The sequence below is a fragment of the Mus musculus genome, chromosome 8 (genome assembly GCF_000001635.26).
Source record: "Mus musculus strain C57BL/6J chromosome 8, GRCm38.p6 C57BL/6J".
NCBI classification, from domain to species: Eukaryota; Metazoa; Chordata; class Mammalia; order Rodentia; family Muridae; genus Mus; species Mus musculus.
The window spans coordinates 46,456,289-46,476,473 of record NC_000074.6 but is presented as its reverse complement, the minus strand read 5'-3'; the positions used below and the strand labels follow the sequence as shown (position 1 = coordinate 46,476,473).

At 43.8% G+C, this 20,185-nt stretch overlaps 1 protein-coding gene and 1 long non-coding RNA gene across 3 annotated transcripts in view; one reads left to right on the top strand and one right to left on the bottom strand.

Annotated features, from left to right (window-relative positions):
* Acsl1 (acyl-CoA synthetase long-chain family member 1) overlaps window positions 1-5,437 on the bottom strand; it is a 65,015-nt gene extending 59,578 nt beyond the window's left edge. The window contains exon 1 of one of the 2 annotated variants that reach the window (NM_007981.4): window positions 5,244-5,437. The gene's annotated coding sequence lies outside the window, so the exon portion shown is untranslated. Of the gene's footprint in view, window positions 1-4,424; window positions 4,740-5,243 lie in introns of those variants that run through there. The other variant, XM_006509264.4, reaches the window with a different exon arrangement.
* Gm31050 lies at window positions 5,424-6,483 on the top strand. Its single transcript, XR_378936.3, has 2 exons — window positions 5,424-5,869; window positions 5,975-6,483. It is a non-coding gene; the product is annotated as a predicted gene, 31050 (long non-coding RNA).
* Window positions 6,484-20,185: the final 13,702 nt, after the last annotated feature.

Genomic DNA, 20,185 nt, shown 5'->3' with positions numbered 1-20,185 from the left:
GTAGCCCAGACTAACCCGAAACTCAAGGTGACTCTCCTGCTTCAGCCTCCTATGTGCTGGGATCACAGATGCTATCATTCCTGGATTTGTTTTGTTTTGTTTTTTTTTAACAAGGGCTTCTGCTGTCTAAACTGGAGATAACAGACTGTTAACTTAAACACTAAGAATGCAAGGAAGTAACAGGTGCATGCTGGGAAATGTTGGGCAGAGAGTAGATTACAGTAAGCAGAAACCTTCTGACTACCTGAGTCTTAGGACATTAAGTCAAGGACAACACTGGGGACCAGACAGTCATCCAATAGGCACAGGGTCCAGGAACCACAGGAACCAACTCCGTGTGTGTGTGTGTGTGTGTGTGTGTGTGTGTGTAAGATGGCCAGAGGGAAGGCAGGTTGTGTAAGCTTGACTAGCCATACCCTCTCCCTCTACTACAGCTACTCCATCAGTGAGAAGAGGGAGCTGGGCTATTTCAGAGGTTGGGGTTTGTCTGACAGGACTCTAAGGTACCGAGACATTGACGTGACTGTGTGTGGATCCCACCTGCGCTCAATCCACCTTACTTAACCCACAGCAGCCCTGTCGCACTTAGCCCATGGCTTCTAGTTCTGTACTTTTACCAGGCAAACAACTCAGTCAGAATCACTGGGCAATACCACAGTGCCTGCAAGCTGAGAACAGAGGAGTCCGTCCTCTGGTCTACTGGATGGTCTCAAGAGTATCACTACACCACGCCTGGAAGGAGGTCAGAGTGCTTCCCAAATCCACAGCAGAGAAAATCCCGAATCCATGTGTCACAGTGAGGCGAATCTCCTACTAACGTGCTTTGGCTCCCGAGTCTGTACCAAGTTAGGGCCCTGTTCCCGCCCATGGTCTCTTCAGCACTAGATGCATTCACCCCAACTGTGCTCCAGGCTTCCAAAACGAGGCAGTTCAAGGGCGGACCGAGGCCTCTTACTTTTTAATTCTCACACTGACCTATGCTGAATCAATCAAGCTCTTATCTCTCGGAACTCAGGTGTTATGGAGAGAAAATTCATGGCTGAGTATAAATGAGACAAAGAAAAAGTCAAGGAACTTTCCAAGCCTGAGAAATCTACTCCAGAGGGACATAAGAGGAGCACTTGAAAAAGCACAGGCCCCGACACCAGGCAGCCAAGACTCAAATCCTGCCTTGGGTGACTTAATTGCCAAATGGCACTGAGAAGTGGTTCTCAACCTATGGACCAGGACCCCCCTCTTAGGGTCAAACTACCCTTTCACAGGGGTCGCCTAAGACCACAGAAAACACAGACATCTACATTATAATTTATAACAGTAGCAGAATTACAGTTATGCAGTAGCAATGCAAACACTTTTATGCTTGGTGGGGGAGGGGGATCCCCACAACATGAGGAGCTGTATTAAAGGGTGGCAGCATCAGGAAGGCTGAGAGCCACTGTCATAGTCTAAAAGTAAGACCTGCCTCACAGGGCTCCTGAGGGACCATGTGAAAGCTCCCAGAACAGAACCTCTACTGCATCCCTGAGATGAGGGACAGGTGACAATGTAATCCTGTTGCAGCTTCCTCTTCATTCTGCTTAATCAACGGTGTTCTAACCTCCTGCCTACAGACATTTCGCCTCCAACAAACCTGAGTGCAGAGAGCCAAGTTTCTACAGCAGCCAAAACCCTGCAAATGCATAGATAATGCATTTATCAGAAGTCGCACCCCAAATGTGGAAATGTTCTAAGAGGCAAACCACACTTTTCTGATGCTCTAACTTCTTTCCATGTATCGTTCCAAACCATGAAATCGTTATTTCAACAGCTTTTCACTAAAATACACGGACCCAAAAGTCCAGTAAAACCAACTCAGTAATTTTTAAGTAACTTACAAAATCATGAGAGCTTTTTTAAAAAAAAGATATGTTTAATTTTAAACATGTTTTGTCTTAATTAGAGAAGAGAGCTTGGTAAACTGTTCTGAAATAAACAACAAACAGAGAGTAATGAATAAATTAAAAGTAGTCATCTTCAAAATATGTTAACAAATCTGAGGAGATCACCTACATAACTGAGGTGATTAAAAATGAATCGTCAGTCTGGAGAGATGGCTCAGCAGGTAAGAGCATCGATCAGTTGCTCTTCCAGAGGACCTGAGTTCAATTCCCAGCATCCACAAGGCAGCCCCCAACCATCAGTAATTCCAGTCCCAAAGGATTCAAAGCCCCTCTTCTAAGACTCTGAAGCCACTGCATGCATGTGGTATACAGACATATATGAAGACAGAATATCCAGACATATAAAATAAAAATAAAGGTTAATTTTAAAAAATGAATTGTCAAAATGTTCAACTTCAAATGATATTATACGCCTTAAAATTATTTTTCAATTTGCTTATAAAACAACTGGAAGAAAATAAACTCAAATGTAATCTCTTGAAGATATTTCACGTCTATGTGTCCTGGTTTTTTATGACAAGTATATATTACTTTTATAATATGAAAAAGGAAAATTATAATTTAGATATTTAGACAGCTTTCATATTTTTTTGCTTACAATTTGAAGACTAGCAAATAATTCAGAAAGAGAACTACCCTGGCTTCTATGTGCATTAAACCACTGGGTTTGAGATTTTAGACTTAAGATATGGGGCACATGCTGTTCCCCACCCAGCAGGCTCCCACTATCCTAAGGGAATACAGCCCTTACAAACCTCTAGGCTAAAGTGGCACCCCTCCTAGCCAGTCAAGACACAAGGAAAGGACCACTCGACTGTAATCTCTAGCTTTCCTCCTTACCTTCACTCCTCCAAGTTTACAACTGACAAATAGGACTGCCTCCAAAGGTTAAGAAATTATAAACATCAGGATGGACAAAGCACAAAAATTAACTTATTCATGTGGTAATTTTCTTTCCCTTGGCCATATTACTGGTTACCCTGGGGTTTCACAAACTGAGATTCCTCGGGAGCCGACACTCTTGGAGTTTTGTGAAGAGGAGAATCGCAGTGCACCACCACAAACACTGCTCAAACTGCCTTTCTCTTCAGTTCAGCTACTACTTTAGGCCTTGCATGTCTTTCAAGCTCTCAGAAGCCCCTCAGAGTACCAGGATGCGGAAACCTAAACTCAAGCACAGAGCAGCTTTGGAACGCCTCTGTGCACTGAGAACGGCCCTCCAGGCACCAGTGCCAAAGGTACATCAAGACCCTCAAGTGCGTGTCTAACCACTAAATTGGACTGAAGACCTTCACTAAGGGACTCGGGCACCTTAAGCTATCTGGGCAGAACAGTCAGGCTTAAAGAGGGTTCAAGAGACTCACAGCTGGGGGCTGCCTTAAAGCCCATTCTTTCCATTTTGCAGCAGGAATGCTGTGCACACTGCATCGTGTAAACAAGCCTGCCCGTAAAACATTTCTAACAGTGTGACTCAAGTTGAATTTAGTTGTAAGAAACAGTGCATGGCAAGCTTACCCATCAAATGAAACTGAGCTTACAAACTAAATGACTCTAAAAAGAATGAGGATAAACGTCTAGAAGTTAGGGTAGGCATCCCACAGTCTAAGAACAACAGCAAGGCCAGCAAGGCCGTAGGGAGAAAGACACAATCTCTACAGGTAAATGACTCAACCACCAGATCTTACTCCAAACATGGAATTCCACAGTTCTAGATAGCCATATCCAAACTAAAGATGTGCTAAAGACATTAATTCACAACACTGTGACATGTTGGCTTGCATTTGGTGACTTCACATTTAACTCAGGAACTGAGTAGCTGAAAAGTACCTGTATGGTATAAATAGATAACCTGTCCCCACTGTGCCAGATGCCACGCATGTTAAATGTCAAAATTTCCAAGGCCTCATGATTTCAGTCAGGCTGTAATAATAATAAAACACTGATAAAATATAAATAACAGAGACAGGAAGGAAACATGTGAAAATGCTTAGAATCACGAATGGGGAGGGGTTTTTTGTTTTTGTTTTAAGTTTTGTCTGTTTACTGTAAATTTAGAAGAGGTAAGTGAATAAGGTGTGTTGCTTTTTTTCTTTTTTTTTTTTTTACCTTCTCCAGTCATATAATTTTAGCTCAAGATCTCAATGCAGACCTTTTACAAAGAACCAGCCTCCCACCACAAAGGGATTTCCTTCAGCTGAACTACAAGAAAAAACATCTCCCAGGATCCGGCCCTGTCTGTTTTCTGTTGTCACACCTCACCACATTGCTCCAAACCGATGGTTCCTTTCCGTTGCTCCCATTCTTAACCTTGCCCATTGCAGACCTTCAGTTCTTAACTTTGGTGAACTAGAAGGGTTTGGATGATTTCTGAGTTACGCTAATAATTTTCATTGGGCTAACCACAGATTACGTTTTGAAACGTGTATCCCAGAAACATAATCAAATGTCAAGTCCTTAAAGGGAAGACTAGAGATGGATACTCACAGTTCCAAGAGGAAGCATTTTCATAACGGCCATTCTTAACTAGGTTCCATAACCATGAGCTTGAGCGGTGTGGCAAGATGGTCTGTAAGCTCGGGCATAGTGCAGTGATTAGATGGAGCTGCCTTCTCTAGATTCTAATCCATGTGATCTTTTAAGTCCTGTATCAGCACTCGGGGTCTACGTTTCAAGGTGATAAATATCATTTTTGCTCCCTAATTTAAAAAAAAATTAAAAGCCAGATTGCCTTAAATCAATGACTCCATCACCACTGTGTGTAGTGGCTCTGGGAGCTCCTCTTGGAGACACCGCGAGAATTTCTACTTATGACATCGGGCTCTGAGCGCTGCTTCTGACCCTCCTCGAACGCTCGGCGCAGGGGCACGTCACAGAGCGGCACCGGGACAGTCCGTGTCCACGCGCGGTGAGTGCGCGCCTCACAATCCCCGCCTCTGGGGGTACGAGGGATGCGGTGGCGGAGACGCCAGGGTCCCCAGCAAGCAGGACCACCTCTCGGCACCTGAGCCGGGGAGGGAAGGTCCCAGCCGCCACACCAGCCAGGGACCGTGCAGAGAGGAACCTCTTGACTCCGCGGTGCACCAGCCCCGCGCGCGCACGGCCCGCGGGGGAACCCGGGCTCCGGCACCGGAAGCGGCGGCCGCCGGAGCGGCCCCAGAGCCTCCCGAAGCCGAGGGAAACGAGGCCGTGGAGCCCAGGCCGGAAAAGCGGAACGTCCCGCAGAGCCGCGGGGAGGTTCTCCCGTCTCGGCCCGGCTAGGGTCGCCTTGGCCGACTCGCGGCCCTTCGCGGCTGGCGCACTCACCTCCTCCGCTGCCCGGGCTGCTCCACAGGCGGCTGTCACTGCAATCCACGAACTGCCCCGCGCCGGGTTGCGATGCTATTTAAGGAGTCGCGGCCGCAGCTGCTCTCTTGGCTGCGCCACCGGCGTTGCAGCAGCAGCAGCAGGGCCGGGCGGCTGGTAGTGCGCGTGCCGTGCCACGCCGCCCCGCCCCGTCCGCAGGCTCCTCCCCGCCCCATCTCTTAGCGCGCCCACTCCCCCTCGCCAGCTCCTCCCCTCCTGTCGCACAGGTCGAGGCTGTCCCGCCCCATCACACCCACCGCTCCTCTCAGGTCCCGCCCCATCGGCGCCATTCCCGCCTCCCAAGCCCCGCCCTATCTGGGCTGATCCAAGCCCCTCAGACCCGCGGTGCCTCTCAGGCCACGCCCACCAGCTCCAGTCCTTCCCCTCCGGCCGCGCCTCCTCGGTCTTTTGCCCCGCCCCTTAAGGCCCAGTCCTCCTTCAGGTCCCGCCCAGTCCTGCTGACTCCGCCTCTCCCTCCAAAGCCGCAAGGTGGGCGTGGCCTCCCTCAGGTCCATGAGCATGGCTGTCAGCAAGCAAAAGCCACTAAGGTCACCCAAACTGCCCTCTAGTTTCACAACGAATCTGAGGTAGGGCAAAGGGTAAATCTGGAAGTCTCCTGAACCCTGATAATGTGATGCTATGGAATGTTGCAGGTGCCCTTTAGCTCTTCCATCCTTAACATTCTTCCACAGCTGACACCTTGGCATAGCCTCTCTGCTTGCTTCTCTGCTTGGAGGGACCACGGTAGCTGAAGAAGTCCCATCTTTCTTTAGCACAGATATACACGAACCCCTTTAATCCAGTTTCACCACGGTCCCCACACCAAGTTTCGCCACAGTCCTTGGCTAGGAATACAGGACTTCCGCAATATCCTGGCCATGAGGCATCTCTGGACAACCCAGGCCCCTGTGTGGTTCAAGTGAAAAGCAGACTTAGTCGTTGCTCAAGGACGGTGTCCACCTGCCAAGTTTTAAAGGCTTGTCTGCCCTGCTCAGCCTTGGCTCTGTAGACTTGACAAATCCCTTGGGAAAACCTTTTAAGGGCTACCAACGGCCAATGCAAGGCCAGTAGGATGGCTCACTGGGTTAAAGCCCATGCCTGTCACAAAGCCTGAAGTGCAATTCTCAATCCTCAGGACTGTGAGTTACCATGTGCGCATGTAACCCTTCTTCAAACGTCATTTTAAAAAATCTTAAAGATACCCCAAAGCTTTAAGATAATCTTTTAAAAGGTTAAATACTAGAGCCATCACTGTTGCTCAGTGTCCAGAACTGGTCAGTGTGGTTAAGGTAAGATGTAGATCATGCTAACATTTTGAATGGGAAAAAAAAAAGGTCAATATAATTGTTGCCAGGTTCACCTCATGCTATTGCATGAAGACAGTCATCCAGGTACAGGAGGGTTTGCTCCCAGCATTAGATGGAAGTCTTTCTAATATTGCCTTAAATTTGAGGGACAATTATTGCCAGAACACCTCTAATAACATATCATTTACTAGGTGACACTGTTAATCAACTATAATGTCCATAACCCTATGAGGTGGTACCACCTTTGGTCCTCTTCTGTAGAACAGGAAACTGAAGGGCAGAGTCAGGTATAAGAAAGGGCATGGCCGCCGGGCAGTGGTGGCGCACGCCTTTAATCCCAGCACTTGGAGGCAGAGGCAGGCAGATTTCTGAGTTTGAGGCCAACCTGGTCTACAGAGTGAGTTCCAGGACAGCCAGGGCTACACAGAGAAGCCCTGTCTCGGGGGAAAGAAAAGGGGGTGGGGGGGACCATTCTTAGAATTCAAGATCATCTGCTTCTAAACCATGGCCTTTATAACCACAGAGGCCTCCCCTACCCTCTTGGGAGATGATTCATTCCCTCTAGTCACAAGTATACTCAAGCTGACTCATCAAGGAATAAGGACTTTTCCTGGGTGTCTCTGGCCTTCCTCCTGTGGAGTCTGAGGCTCCTTGTCCAATGTTGGTGAGGCAATCCTCACACAAACAGCTGCCATATCAGCGCTGCTTAATCTAGGGGGGTCACAACCCCTTTGGGGAGGCGGGGGAGGGATTGAATGACCCTTTCTCAGGGGCCGCCTAAGACCATTGGAAAAACAGATATTTACAATTCATAGCAGTAGCAAAATTGTAGTTATGACACAGCAATGAAAATTTTATGGTTGGGGACCACCACAATATGAGGAGCTATATTAAAGCATGGCAGCATTAGGAAGGTTGAAAAACACTATAGCAACCGAGTCTTCTAGGTCCTTGAGATTACTATCTTCCAGGTCTATAAGACTTTATTGTCTATAAGGAGAAAGAGACTCCATTCATTTTCAGTTGACTACATCTTGGCTTCTTTGAGTCTCTCTTCACCTGCAATATTACTCATTTTTCTCCTCTCCTTTTTATTTTTTTGTTAACATAAATTCATTTATTGCAGGTTAGGTAAATCTTGAACAGTAATGCTCCTACTGGTCTTTGAGTTAGTCCCTTCAGTCTTCAGATGGCAGACCTGACTGAGACAGAAGATATATTGTAAAACCCAGGCCCCCTGCCAGCCACTGTTTACATGGACAAACCACGATGCCAGGTGCCAATGGCTTATCTTTTCACCTTGGTCTTGCCACAGAAGGAGCAAGTGTGTTTGGCATGCTTCCTCATTTTCAGGAGGAAGGCGCTATGGTGGGTCCCATATATCTCTGTGCATTTAGCCATGTCACTGGAAGCTAAGCCCATGCCTTATCTAATCTTCAGCCCAGGGCTACCTTAGGCATTTTCTAGGTTCTGTAGTACAATCCTTTTCTAGTACCATGCAACCACACACCAGAAATGAGGTGATTTCAAGAAAAGAAATATGTAGTCCCACTGTTTGGGTGACTTACAAGAGTGAGGTGTCAAGATTTGTTCCTGAGGTCTGCAAAGGAAAGGACTCTTCCAGGTCTCTCTTGGACTTGCAAACATCTGTCTTGGCCCCTTGCCTTTCTATGCCATACTCCCAGTGTCTCCTCCCCCAACCGTCCTTTCCAGTGTGTGGTCTAAATCTCTAAGGGGCACAGTCATATGCATGAGTGCCCAACCTAAGGCCCTAAATTTTAACTTGATAGTCTCCATTAAGATGTCATTCTCCAACACAGGAAGGGTTACCTGTTGGCAGTTGACAGGGAGCCTCTTGCCTCATCACATCCCACGGTAAGACATTCATCCCCAAGTTAGATATCTCAAGTTGGATCCAAGCCCTGTATCGTCATCAGTGTTCTATTGGTGTGAAGAGACACCATCACCATGGCAACTTTTAGAAAGGAAATCATTTAACTGGGGCTGGCTTATAGGTTCAGAGGTTTAGTCCATTGTCATCATGGCAGGAAACATAGAGGCAGGAAGGCAGACGTGGTGCCGGAGAGGTAGCTGAGAGTTCTGGATCAGTAGGCAGCAAGAAGAGAGAGATCCACTGGGCATGGCTTGAGCCCATAGGGGCATTCCTATTTAGACCTATTTAGATCCTGATGCAGGGATATTACATTTTGTAGAGCCAAGCATAGAGGAGTCAATTGGGAGATTTCTCTATGGAAGCTAGAGTCTCTTCTCTGTTGCTTAGCCTCTGTTCCATTTGACCTGATTTTTTAAAAAATGTGGCTAACTCCAGCTATACTCAAATCTGTATCTGTCTAAAAAAATCAACTGATCAGTCTTCTAGAAAAACTAGGCAGAGATTAAGTTCTCTGGGTGAAAAAAGACTGACTGGCAGGTTGGCAGTGGCCTCACGTCTAAAGTTTCATTACAGTCATCAACTGCAATGACGCTCCATACACACGGATCAACGGCTTTGGCATGGCACCACCCACAATGGGCTGGGCCCTCGCCCATCAATCAGTCATGAAAAATCAGATGGATCTCACAGAAGAATTCTTCTCAACTGATGTTTCCTCCTTTTGTCTAACACTAGCTTGTGTCAAGTTGACAGAAAACGATTCAGCACATTCATAAATCCTCGGAAGCTGTCCCAACTCTTCTCATGTCTCTATTAAGATATGGCATAGTATTTGTACTTGGTGGTAGTCAGTTGCTTAATTGGATATTTCTAGCCATTCATGTGTGATCAATGCCAATTAGTGGTGTGTGTGTGGGGGGGGGGGGTTGAGAATAAGAAGCACATACAGTTTTGGAAGAGTTCTGGAAGCCCCTTTAAGAAAATTGCAAATATAAAGTTGGACATAAAACTGAATATTTGCATGGAGACCACACATTTAAAGGGGCGCAACAAGTGAATATGAGTTGAGGCCTAGCCTCCAAAGCAAGTTCTAGGTCAGCCAAAGCTACATACTGGGACCCCTGTCTCATACCAAACAAAAATTTTTTAAAAATCAATCAAAAGTGAATACTTTTTTATTTATTATTATTTATTTCATTTACGTTTCCAATGCTATCCCAAAAGACCCCCACACCCTCTGACACCCACTCCCCCACCCACCCACTCCCACCTCTTGCCCCTGGCATTCCCCTGTACTGAGGCATACAAGGTCTGCATCACCAATGGGCCTCTCTTTCCACTGATGGCCGACCAGGCCATCCTCTGATACATATGCAGCTAGAGACACGAGATCTGGGGGGTACTGGTTAGTTCATATTGTTGTTCCACCTATAGGGTTGCAGATCCCCCCAGCTCCCTGGGTACTTCCTCTACCTCCTCCATTGGGGGCCCTGTGATCCATCCAATAGCTGACTGTGAGCATCCACTTCTGTGTTTGCTAGGCCCCGGCATAGTGTCACAAGAGACAGCTATATCAGGGTCTTTTCAGCAAAATCTTGCTAGTATATGCAATGGTGTCAGCATTTGGAGGCTGATTATGGGATGGATCCCTGGGTATGGCAGTTTCTAGATGGTCCATCCTTTCATCTCAGCTCCAAACTCTGTCTCTGTAGCTCCTTCCATGTGTGCCTTGCTCCCAATTCCAAGAAGGAGCAAAATATCCACACCTTGGTCTTCGTTCTTCCCGAGCTTCAGGTGTTTCACAAATTGTATCTTATATCTTGGGTATTCTAAGTTTCTGGGCTAATATCCACTTATCAGTGAGTACATATCATGTGAGTTCTTTTGTGATTGAGTTATCTCACTCAGGATGATGCCCTCCAGGTACATCCATTTGCCTAGGAATTTCATAAATTCATCCTTTTTAATAGCTGAGTAGTACTCCATTGTGTAAATGTACCACATTTTCTGTATCCATTCCTCTGTTGAGGGGCATCTGGGTTCTTTCCAGCTTCTGGCTATTATAAATAAGGCTGCTATGAAGATAGTGGAGCATGTTTCCTTCTTACCGGTTGGAACAACTTCTGGATATATGCCCAGGAGAGGTATTGCGGGATCCTCTGGTAGTACTATGTCCAATTTTCTGAGGAACCACCAGACTGATTTCCAGAGAAGTTGTACAAGCTTGCAATCCCACCAACAATGGAGGAGTGTTCCTCTTTCTCCACATCCTTACCAGCATCTGCTGTCATCTGAATTTTTGATCTTAGCCATTCTGACTGGTGTGAGGTGGAATCTCAGGGTTATTTTGATTTGCATTTCCCTGATGATTAAGGATGCTGAACATTTTTCCAGGTGCTTCTCAGCCATTCGGTATTCCTCACGTGAGAATTCTTTGTTTAGCTCTGAGCCCCATTTTTTATTGGGGTTATTTGATTTTCTGGAGTCCACCTTCTTGAGTTCTTTATATATATTGGATATTAGTCCCCTATCTAATTTAGGATAGGTAAAGCTCCTTTCCCAATCTGTTGGTGGCCTTTTTGTCTTATTGACGGTGTCTTTAGCCTTACAGAAGCTTTGCAATGTTGTGAGGTCCCATTTGTCGATTCTCGATCTTACAGCACAAGCCATTGCTGTTCTATTCAGGAATTTTTCCCCTGTGCCCATATCTTCGAGGCTTTTCTTCACTTTCTCCTCTATAAGTTTCAGTGTCTCTGGTTTTATGTGGAGTTCCTTAATCCACTTAGATTTGACCTTAGTACAAGGAGATAGGAATTGATCAATTCACATTCTTCTGCATGATAACGGCCAGTTGTGCCAGCACCATTTGTTGACAATGCTGTCTTTTTTCCACTGGATGGTTTTAGCTTGTCGAAGATCAAGTGACCATAGGTGTATGGGTTCATTTCTAGGTCTTCAATTCTATTCCATTGGTCTACTTGTCTGTTGCTATACCAGTACCATGCAGTTTTGTTTTTTTTTTTTAATCACAATTGCTCTGTAGTGCAGCTTTAGATCAGGCATGGTGATTCCACCAGAGGTTCTTTTATCCTTGAGAAGAGTTTTTGCTATCCTTGGTTTTTTGTTATTCCAGATGAATTTGGAGATTGCCCTTTCCAATTCGTTGAAGAATTGAGTTGGAATTTTGATGGGGATTGCATTGAATCTGTAGATTGCTTTTGGCAAGATAGCCATTTTTACTGTATTGGTCCTGCCCATCCATGAGCATGGGAGATTTTTCCATCTTCTGAGATCTTCTTTAATTTCTTTCTTTAGAGACTTGAAGTTATCATACAGATCTTTTACTTCCTTAGTTAGAGTCACGCCAAGGTATTTTATATTATTTGTGGCTATTGAGAAGGGTGTTGTTTCCCTAATTTGTTTCTCAGCCTGTTTATCCTTTGTGTAGAGAAAGGCCATTGACTTGTCTGAGTTAATTTTATATCCACATTCTTCACTGAACCTGTTTATCAGGTTTAGGAATTCTCAGGTGGAATTTTTAGGGTCACTTATATACTATCATATCATCTGCAAAAAGTGATATTTTGACTTCTTCCTTTCCAATTGGTATCCCCTTGATCTCCTTTTGTTGTCGAATTGCTCTGGCTAGGACTTCAAGTACATTGTTGAATAGGTAGGGAGAAAGTGGGCATCCTTGTCTAGTCCCTGATTTTAGTGGGACTGCTTTCAGCTTCTCACCATTTACTTTGATGTTGGCTACTGGTTTGCTGTAGATTGCTTTTATCATGTTTATATATGGGCCTTGAATTCCTGATCTTTCCAAGACTTTTATCATGAATGCATGTTGGATTTTGTCAAATGCTTTCTCAGCATCTAACGAGATGATCATGTGGTTTTTGTCTTTGAGTTTGTTTATATAATGGATTACGTTGATGGATTTCCGTATATTAAACCACCCCTGCATCCCTGGAATGAAACCTACTTAGTCAGGATGGATGATTGTTTTGATGTGTTCTTGGATTCGATTAGCGAGAATTTTATTGAGTATTTTTGCACTGATATTCATAAGCAAAATTGGTCTGAAGTTCTCTATCTTTGTTGGGTCTTTTTGTGGTTTAGGTATCAGAGTAATTGTGGCTTCATAGAATGAGTTGGGTAGAGTACATTCTGCTTCTATTTTGTGGAATAGTTTGTGAAGAACTGGAATTAGATCTTCTTTGAAGGTCTGATAGAACTCTGCACTAAACCCATCTGGTCCTGGGCTTTCTTTGGTTGGGAGACTATTAATGACTGCTTCTATTTCTTTAGGGGATATAGGACTGTTTAGGTCATTAACCTGATACTGATTTAACTTTGGTACCTGTTATCTGTCTAGATATTTGTCCATTTCATCCAGGTTCTCCAGTTTTGTTGAGTATAGCCTTTTGTAGAAGGATCTGATGGTGTTTTGGATTTCTTCAGGATCTGTTGTTATGTCTCCCTTTTCATTTCTGATTTTGTTAATTAGAATGCTGTCCCTGTGCCCTTTAGTGAGTTTGGCTAAGGGTTTATCTATCTTGTTGATTTTCTCAAAGAACCAGCTCCTCGATTGGTTGATTCTTTGAATAGTTCTTCTTGTTTCCACTTGGTTGATTTCACCCCTGAGTTCGATTATTACCTGCTGTCTACTCCTCTTGGGTGAATTTGCTTCCTTTTGTTCTAGAGGTTTTAGGTGTGTTGTCAAGCTGCTAGTGTATGCTCTCTCTAGTTTCTTTTTGGAGGCACTCAGAGCTATGAGTTTTCCTCTTAGAAATGCTTTCATTGTGTCCCAAAAGTTTGGGTATGTTGTGGCTTCATTTTCATTAAACTCTAAAAAGTCCTTAATTTCTTTCTTTATTCCTTCCTTGACCAAGGTTTCATTGAGAAGAGTGTTGTTCACTTTCCACGTGAATGTTGGCTTTCTATTATTTCTGTTGTTATTGAAGGTCAGCCTTAGTCCATGGTGATCTGATAGGATGCATGGGACAATTTCAATATCTTTATATCTGTTGAGGCCTGTTTTGTGACCAATTATATGGTCAATTTTGGAAAATGTACCGTGAGGTGCTGAGAAGAAGGTATATCCTTTTGTTTTAGGATAAAATGTTCTGTAGATATCTGTTAGATCCATTTGTTTCATAACTTCTCTTAGTTTCCTGTGTCCCTGTTTAGTTTCTGTTTCCATGATCTGTCCACTGATGAAAGTGCTGTGTTGAAGTCTCCCACTATTATTGTATGAGGTGCAATGTGTGCTTTGAGCTTTACTAAAGTTTCTTTAATAAATGTGGCTGCCCTTGTATTTGGCGCATAGATATTCAGAATTGAGAGTTCCTCTTGGAAGAGTTTACCTTTGGTTAGTATGAAGTGCCCCTTGCCTATTTTGATGACTTTGGGTTGGAAGTCGATTTTATTAGATATTAGAATGGCTACTCCAGCTTGTTACTTCAGACCATTTGCTTGGAAAATTGTTTTCCAGCCTTCATTCTGAGGTAGTGTCTGTCTATTTCCCTGAGATGGGTTTCCTGTAAGCAGCAGAATGTTGGGTCCTGTTTGTGTAGCCAGTCTGTTAGTCTATGTCTTTATATTGGGGAATTGAGTCCATTGATATTGAGAGATACTAAGGAAAAGTAATTGTTGCCTCCTATTATTTTTGTTGTTAAAGTTGGCATTCTGTTCTTGTGGCTGTCTTCTTTTAAGTTTGTTGAAGGATTACTTTCTTGCTTTTTCTAGGACGTGGTTTCCGTCCTTGTATTGGTTTTTTTTTCTTTTCTGTTATTATCCTTTGAAGGGCTGGATTTGTGGAAAGATAAATAATGTGTGAATTTGCTTTTGTCGTGGAATACTTTGGTTTCTCCATCTATGGTAATTAAAAGTTTGGCTGGGTATAGTAGCCTGGGCTGGCATTTGTATTCTCTTAATGTCTGTATAACATCTGTCCAGGATCTTCTGGCTTTCATAGTCTCTGGTGAAAAATCTGATGTAATTCTGATAGGCCTGTCTTTATATGTTACTTGATCTTTTTCTCTTACTGCTTTTAATATTCTATCTTTATTTAGTGCATTTGTTGTTCTGATTATTATGTGTTGGCAGGAATTTCTTTTCAGGTCCAGTCTATTTGGAGTTCTGTAGGCTTCTTGTATGTTCATGGGCATCTCTTTCTTTAGGTTTGGGAAGTTTTCTTCTATAATTTTGTTGAAGATATTTGCTGGTCCTTTAAGTTGAAAATCTTTATTCTCATCTACTCCTATTATCCATAGGTTTGGTCTTCTCATTGTATCCTGGATTTCCTGGACGTTTTGAGTTAGGATCTTTTTGCATTTTGCATTTCCTTTGATTTATGTGCCAATATTCTGTATGGAATCTTCTGCACCTGAGATTCTCTCTTCCATCTCTTGTATTCTGTTGTTGATGCTCTCATCTATGGTTCCAGATTTCATTCCTAGGGTTTCTATCTTCAGCATTGCCTCAGTTTGGGTTTTCTTTATTGTGTCCACTTCTCTTTTTAGGTCTAGTATCGTTTTGTTCGTTTCCATCACCTGTTTGGATGTGTTTTCCTGTTTTTTCTTCAAGGACTCATAACTCTTTAGCAGTGTTCTCCTGTATTTCTTTAAGTGAGTTATTAAAGTCCTTCTTGATGTCCTCTACCATCATGTGATATGCCTTTAAATCTAGGTCTAGCTTTTCGGGTGTGTTGGGGTACCCAGGACTGGCTGAGGTGGGAGTGCTGGGTTCTGATGATGGTGAGTGGTCTTGGTTTCTGTTAGTAAGATTCTTGTCTGCCTTTCGCCATGTGGTAATCTCTGGAGTCAGTTGTTATAGTTGTCTCTGGTTAGAGCTTGTTCCTTTTGTGATTCTGTTAGCCTCTATCAGCAGACCTGGGAGACTAGTCTCTCCTGAGTTTCAGTGGTCAGCGCACTCTCTGCAGGCAAGCTCTCCTCTTGCAGAGAAGGTGCACAGATATCCGTTGTTCGGACTTGCCTCCTGGCAGAAGATGAAGGCCCGAAACAGGGCCCAACCCAGAAGCTATTAGCTTCTGTAGTCCACACTCTCACCTGTGCAGACTAGTATTGGCGGAATAAGGGAACGAAGATGGTTCCCTCAGATGCTCTGGCAACGCCCTCCCGGGTGGGCTGAATACTTCTTTTGAATGAGAGAAGAAATCACAGTATGATACAAATTTAGAACATCTGTGTCCTTTAGGGCCACAGCAGTGGGAATGGAGGCAAAGAAACATTTTCACATGATTGTCCCAAAAATTTCACAAAATTAAGAAAAAAACCTAAATTAAAAAAAAAAATCTTTCCCTACCTGAATATTAAGTTTCCCTTTTGCATGTTCATCAATTTCTTCTTTAGGTGGTTTTTAATGATTTTTTTTTTCTTAGAAAAGTTTTCAGTTTATAGAAAAAATGCAGAGTCAGGTGTTCTATAGAACATTCTGTTGACATTTGCCTAATGTCAACGCCTAACCCACTCTCCAATCTGAGTCTGTACACAGGTACAACATACTTATTGCTATTAGGAAACTAGTTTCAAAATATATATAAATTTTATCCAGTGTTCAGATGTCCTCAGTCTTTCCTTACATCCTTCTTGGGTCATAGGATACCAACCATGACACCATATTCTATCTAGTTATGTCCTTTTTGCCTCTTTCAGGCTGTGACAGACTCTTGGATTTTTGTTGTCTGATTTTGTTTTGCTTTAGAGACATAGTTTTGCTATGTAGCTTTGACCAATCTGAAACGTATTATTTTGTCTACAGACCAGAGGCAGGTGAACCTTCCTCTGCCTCCCCAGTGCTGAGACTAAAAAAGGCATGTAACACCATGCTTGTTGAGATTTTCTTGCTTATAATCTTTAACTTTGAAGGACACTCATCAGATATTTTAGAGAGCATTCTATGGACATTTGCCTAATGCTTTGCTCATGATTCAATCAGGGTGGTAGACTGTTAACATGTTGAAAGGAAAGCCAATAATTTCCTCCCCTGCCTCCCTACAGTCAAAGTGTATGCATGTGTGCGTGAGTGCCTGTGTGTATGTCTGGGAACAAGAGTCATAGTGACTGGGACAAACTCATGACTTGATGTGCTTATGCCTGAGTTATCTTTCCAGTCTTTTCTTTTTAAAGATTTATTTATTTTATGTATTCACCATTGCTCTCTTCAGACACACCAGAAGAGGGCATCAGACCCCATTGCAGATGGTTTTGAGCCACCATGAGGTTGCTGGGAATTGAACTCAGGACCTCTGGAAGAACAGTCAGTGATTTTAACCACAGAGCCATCTCTCCAGCCCTGTTTTGTGTGGGTTTTTTGTTTTTGTTTTTGTTTTTTTGCTTTGTTTACATTTACTTTTGTGTGCAAGAAGGGAGAATGACATGGCACATGTTTGGAAGTCAGAGGACAAGCTCCAAGACTCACTTCTCTACTTCTACCACCCGGGTTTCAGGAGTGAACTCAGTTGGTCAGGCTCGGAGGCAGATGTCCTTACGAGATAAGCCAATTGTATTGGGTTGGAATTTTCCCATTGAGAATTTTGCTTAGAATTGGGTAAGACCCACATCATTTCTTTTCCGTCTTTAATGGGTGCCAGTTGGGAGACCTATCCCTGTTATAGCTTCTGGCTATGCACGTTTCATTGTGTTTCTCTTTTACCACACACTTCCAGATGCCTTTCCAGATGACAGGTTAATCTGGAGGGACAGCCTTTGACCTGTAACCTCCTGCCAGGACTTTAGATGAGTGGATAGAGTGGGTGGAATAGTCTTGAAGGTATTCCTGTTAATGCCAATCCCATAAATATAGCTCCTCAAACCTAAATAAGTCTTTGTGTGCAATGCTGGTTCTCCTTAGCTGGGTTCCAAAACTGATATGGGCTCTCTAAGCACACACACACACACACACACACACACACACACACACACCACAACATGTATATAGAGGCTAGCAGATAACTTGCGAAACTGGATTCTCCCCTTCTAATGTATGGGTTCCAGGGATCGAACTCCGGTTGGGAGCCTTAGCAGTAAATGCCTTTACCCACTGAGTGATAGTCCCTCCAGTTGGCAACTCCTCTTCTACCATTTTTGTGCCACTGTTTGGATATGCTCATAAAAGTGTCTTGCACTTGTTTTATAGCTACTGATAGCTGTCAGGCGGGCCTCTGTGGCTCTAATCAAGCCATTGTCCTGCCTTCATCTACAAGCCTTTTGTTCATTGAGTGCACTTGACCAACCGTCTTCACATGCTTTATATGGGAGAACTAGACTGCAGCTGCTTAGGCAATAACCTCACTGGATATCTCCCTTCTCCACCTATGTCAGAGTCCACCTACTCTCCCAGCCTCCCTCACTGTTCAGGAACTGCATCTCTGCCCTAGCACAAAGCTGTCCATTAGGCCCAGCTGCCCTCCTCTCGCCCCGTACCCCACAGTACTCCACTTCCTTATCTTGAGGTGACATGAAGATTTTAATTAGTCAACATGAAAAAAGAACTTGTAAATCCTTGATCTTTTCAACCCTTTGCAAGGTCATTTAAGGGACGCATTCTTATCTACCCCTAATGTCTTGGCTGTTGTTTCCCTTCTCAGCTAGATGTAATTAGATGTGGGCTTAGGAGCCTAGAGTTTAGTGTCAGACTGTTTATATATATATAAACGTCTACGGCTTATTTATAGGCTTAAGAAATCCAGATCCCTAGGTTTTTCTTTAATCAGCTAAGTGGATCTAAAACTGCATTGCATCAATTCTAAATCAAAATTATTAGAGGCACTGTTATTTTACGCAAGTCTGACTAAGAAAATAGGTGCTGCTCACTTTAATTACCAGACATTATCAGCCAGAAGACACACACTATATCAGTTAGCTGTTGCTGTGTAACAAATCACACCAAAACTTAGTTTAAAACAATGGTCATTTATTATTTTATCATTCTGAGAGTTAGTTCTTCGGCTATACTCAGGTCAAGTGGTTCCATACTGGTCTCTCCTGGACTAAGTTGAGCAGATGATACCAGATATAGGCTTATCTGGGGTAGACGATCTGGAATGGTCTCTACCTGTTTGATGGTTAGCAGACCATTTACTGAAGTCCTTCCGTTCTCCACATGGCCATTCCAACAGTCTGGTCGAAGCATGCTCAAACCACCGTCTCAGAGCTCCAACTAGAGCACAGAAGACAAATGTCATTATACAATCTTCAAACCTTTGCTATGTCCCTGTTGGTCAAACCAAATGACACGATCAATTCAAAATCTGTATAGCAAAGGACTAAGCAAACATAGCTACCAGAAAGAGGCATTAGAGTGGCATTTTGCAAACCACACATCCTGATCTCATGGATATTAAACTCAGAAAAAATCCATATCCAAGAGTATACAGACTACAGTAATAGTGCTTCCCTCAAAGGCTTGCTCAGTGACACGGTGTTTCCAAAGCACCCAGAACTGTGCTTGCTTCCTAGAGGATGCTCTATAAATATTGTGTTCTAGTGCTCCTTTTGGGGAGGACTTTGACTCTGCATCTTCCTTATTTCCCCTCCTACCCCTAAATCGTGTGGCACTTTCCTCACAACATGCTTATTTCCAGGGCTATGCTGCTCTGCACTCCAGACACATCGCTTTAGTTGCATATGGTGGGTTGTCATGTTGCTACTCTGGCTTATAGGCTCAGTGTGGGGTTTGTTCACAGTATGTTTTGGTGATAGGCTCAGTCTAGATACTTTCTGCTCCCAAGCCCGTGCAGGGCTGATGCTTCATCTGGCATTTATGTAATTGAACTGCCAAGTCACCTCCAATTAAACTGCTTCTCACCCCATCCCCCAATTACAAGCTCTCTTGCCTGTAGGTGTGCCCTAAAGCACTTTAGTATGGGGTTAGAGCAGAACTTGAGTTGTGATCACATATGTGTCTAACACACACACATATAGAATCTACCTCATTTCTGTTACACAGAGCTACCCTAACATCATACCTAGTTGGCAGCAGAGAACATTCTAGAAATACTGTGAATGTATAAATGAATAAAGCCAGCGTTCTCGATCTCTATCTTCTATGCAGGAAGGCTGGTGACCTAGAAATCTAGATCAAAGGTGGATATAGTCCTTAATTCATCAGTGATGTTTCTGACACTGCTCCTGGAGTCTCAGATTCATGGGTTTCACTCCCCACATTACAACACAGCTCACTGCCAAGCTACAGAGATTGCAATCAGGCCCAGTTCTATCCCTGTGACCTATCTAACACCACACACCCCAAAACAATATACGATTGCACATACTAATATTTCAAGTTTCTCACAGTTCAATATGGCTCTAAATAAATAAATACAATAATAAGTACAATAAAGTGAGTAGGACTTGGGATATGCCTTTTTTTTTTTTTAAATCCCTGAGGGTAGGCTACTAGAGTACCCTGGAGTTGACATATCAGCTTGGAGGAATGCTGCACTGAGGGCAAGCAGAGCCACATGCTGTCTTCCTTCACCACCACATGCATCACCTTCCTCCTCCTCCTCCTCCTCCTCCTCCTCCTCCTCCTCCTCCTCCTCCTCCTCCTCCTCCTCCTCCTCCTCCTCCTCCTCTTCTTTTCTTCTTCTTCTTAATGCACTGGGACACAGTGCACTAGGACTAGGCACAGCCAACATCTTCTTTACCTTCTGAAACTTGTGAGCCTCCCCGAGAATC